Source organism: Octopus bimaculoides, chromosome 11, assembly GCF_001194135.2.
Source record: "Octopus bimaculoides isolate UCB-OBI-ISO-001 chromosome 11, ASM119413v2, whole genome shotgun sequence".
In the NCBI taxonomy this organism is placed as follows: domain Eukaryota; kingdom Metazoa; phylum Mollusca; class Cephalopoda; order Octopoda; family Octopodidae; genus Octopus; species Octopus bimaculoides.
The window spans coordinates 16,409,419-16,412,363 of record NC_068991.1 but is presented as its reverse complement, the minus strand read 5'-3'; positions in this window follow the sequence as shown (position 1 = coordinate 16,412,363).

The following is a 2,945-nucleotide window of genomic DNA, read 5'->3' as shown; positions in this document are numbered from 1 at the left end:
TGTCATCCTTTCGGAGACAAAAAAATAAATACCAGTTGATTACTGAGGTTAATGTATTCGACTTTCCAACCTCCCTAGAAAATGCTGACCTTGTGCCAAATTTTAAAGGCGGCGAGTTGACAAGATATTTAGCACGCCGGACAAAATGCTTTTCATAGCATTTCGTCCGTCTTCACCCTCTGAATTCAAATTCCGCCGAGGTCGACTTTAATCCTTTCGGAGTCGATAATATAAGTAACAGTCGAACACTGGAGTCGATGTAATCGACTTACCCCTCTCCCGCCGTCGAAATTGCTGGCTTTGTGCCAAAATTTGAAATCGGTGCTGGTGAAAAACTAATACACTGAAAAGGAATCACCAAAATCAATAACTCAGAGGCGCCATCCACGTAAAAGATACACAGTTAAATTAGTGTTACTAGAATCAAAATATCTTACACCTTATAATTGTGTCTAAACAGACTGTTAATATTTCTCTTCTTTTTTTTTTTTTTTCTTACCTACCTGGGTGGCAATTTTCACTACTGCGTGTACTATAGACATAGATGTTTTTTGAGAGGTAACAGCTGTGTATAGACAGACGTTGCTTGTACGATAGGTGGTGTTATCTTCTGCTTTCATATAATCTTTAGCAATATTGCTGATAACTTTTAAAATGAGATTAGTTTATCTCCCTTGTTTACTTTCTTTAAGGAACAAAAAAAAGACAGCCTGTTTAATGGAAGTTTGGAGAATTTAGATACAGTTTTTGGACGACAAAGATGTCTGTTGTTGAAGCTGCTTTTATTTTATTTATTTATTTATTTTTAATCATTCCATTCTACGCAAATCACCACACTTCATGCCTGTCTTTGCCTCGTTCCCCTCATCTGTCGCCCTGGTGGCAGGCTGCACCACCTGCTGATTTTCTCGGACGATGAGCAGTTGTAGTCTCCGTTTGTAAGACACGTTCACCTCTTTGACGGAGCTGCAGTTCCGGGTCAAGAGAAGACCAAAGCTGGGTGTTTAGCACCAAGAATGTCGTCAAACGCTCACCGATCTCTACGTGTCGGGTAATGCGGTCAGTGGAAGTTCTATGATAGAGATCTAGTAAAGAATAAAAAAGTTTTGAATGGTACAACAATGCACTATAATACAAAAAATGGACTATATACCTGTTGTAATTTAGTTATCCATAGTTCGATGATATTTCGGAATATAATTCCTTCTTCAGATATTCGTAGATGGAGTCGCTGCTATAATCACCACACTAGTAGTTGGCAAGAGCGATTACGTTCTCGGAGAAACTGAACGAGTTGAGGAGGACGAACTAGTCGGTCTGTTCCGTAAGACTTTCGGGCCAGGAATTACCATGGTTACTTCCATAAATCCTTGGTCTGGCAATGCTCCCGAGGAGTGCTGCCTGTTCAAGATAAAGTCTACAAGCATAAAAGGCAGGAACGCCCGAGGTGCGCGCTAAGTGATGAAACCGTATTCGCTAAGCGATGAAACGCAATCCATGGTGAGGATTGTCCCACGATCCACTTTTAAGAAAACAAGGCAGGCGTTATTCCTCTGGCCGAGGTTGAATGGACCGAAGTCAGAGACCTTCCTCTTCGGTCAAGCTCTCATTGACTATTTCAAGTTTCAGTTGGAAAGGAAAATGAGGATAAAGAGTGAAGTCCTCTCCTCTCCCAGTAAATTCGTCAAAAGGTGGATGACTGTAACAAAAACGGTTAGAGTGAACGTGCTTGTAGATTGGAGAGCATCAGTGTGTGTGTGTGTGTGTGTGTGTGTGTGAGTGTGAGTGTGAGTGTGAGAGCTATGGACAAATGTATTAAAAATCGATAGTAAACCATAACAAAAAGGTGATGATCTCTGGTTCCAGATATACCTTGTCTCCGCCTATATATGTACCCACTCTACGAAGTTACACACTCTACGAAGTTACATACTTTTTGCAAGTTACACACTGTATGCAGTAGTTTTCGTATGGAGATGCACTTCTGTCACACTTCACTTTATTATTTTTGTACATTTAAATATTCTGATAGGGGCAAGTAAGATGATCTTGGTCGGGGCGCAATTGTTACTATTCGTCCCAACATTGTGTTTGGTGTCAATGACGCATTTGATACTGTAGTTTTTGTGTGTAAGAGAAAGGGAGAGAAAGAGACAGAGACGGAAACAGAGAGAGAGAGCGTTTTGTTATTCTGACTAAGTGGTAGAAATGACATTTTGGGGGATACCTCGGCTGTAATATTCCCACGGTGCAGAGCCTACAAAAATAAAAAATTTGCGAGCTAAAACAAAACGGCTTTAGGTCCTGGAGCCCGGGTGCGGGAAGACGTCCTCTCAAAATTCGAGATGGCAGTGAGTTTTCTTTTCTTCTCCTTTCATTCATTCACTCCTCTTTCTTTTATTCTTTCTTCCCTTTTTTCTGACTTTCTTTCTCCCTTCTTTCTTTCTTTCATTCTTTCTTCCCTTTTTTCTTTCTTTCTTTGCCCTTCTGACATACTTTCTTTCATTCTTTCTTTTTCTTTCCTTCGTCCCTTCTTTTTTCCATTTTTTTCCTTTTCTTTCATTCTTTACCCGTCTGACATTCTTTCTTTCTCCCTCCCTTCTTTCTTTTTTTCTTTCTTTGCCCTTCTGACATACTTTTTTCTTTCTTTCTTTCCTTCTTTCTCCCTCCCTTCTTTTTTTCATTCTTTCTTCCCTTTTTCTTTCTTTGCCCTTCTGACATACTTTCTTTCATTCTTTCCTTCCTTCTTTCTTTCTTCCTTTCGTCCCTTTTTTTCATTCTTTCTTCCCTTTTTTCTTTCTTTCTGTCTTTGCCCTTCTGACATACATTTTTTTCTTTCTTACTTTCTTTCTTTTCCATGCTTGCTTTCCTGCTTTCTTTTCCCCCTTTTTCTCCCTTTCTTTTCCTTTATTACTTTCTTCCCTTTATTTTTTAAGCGGGGTTTG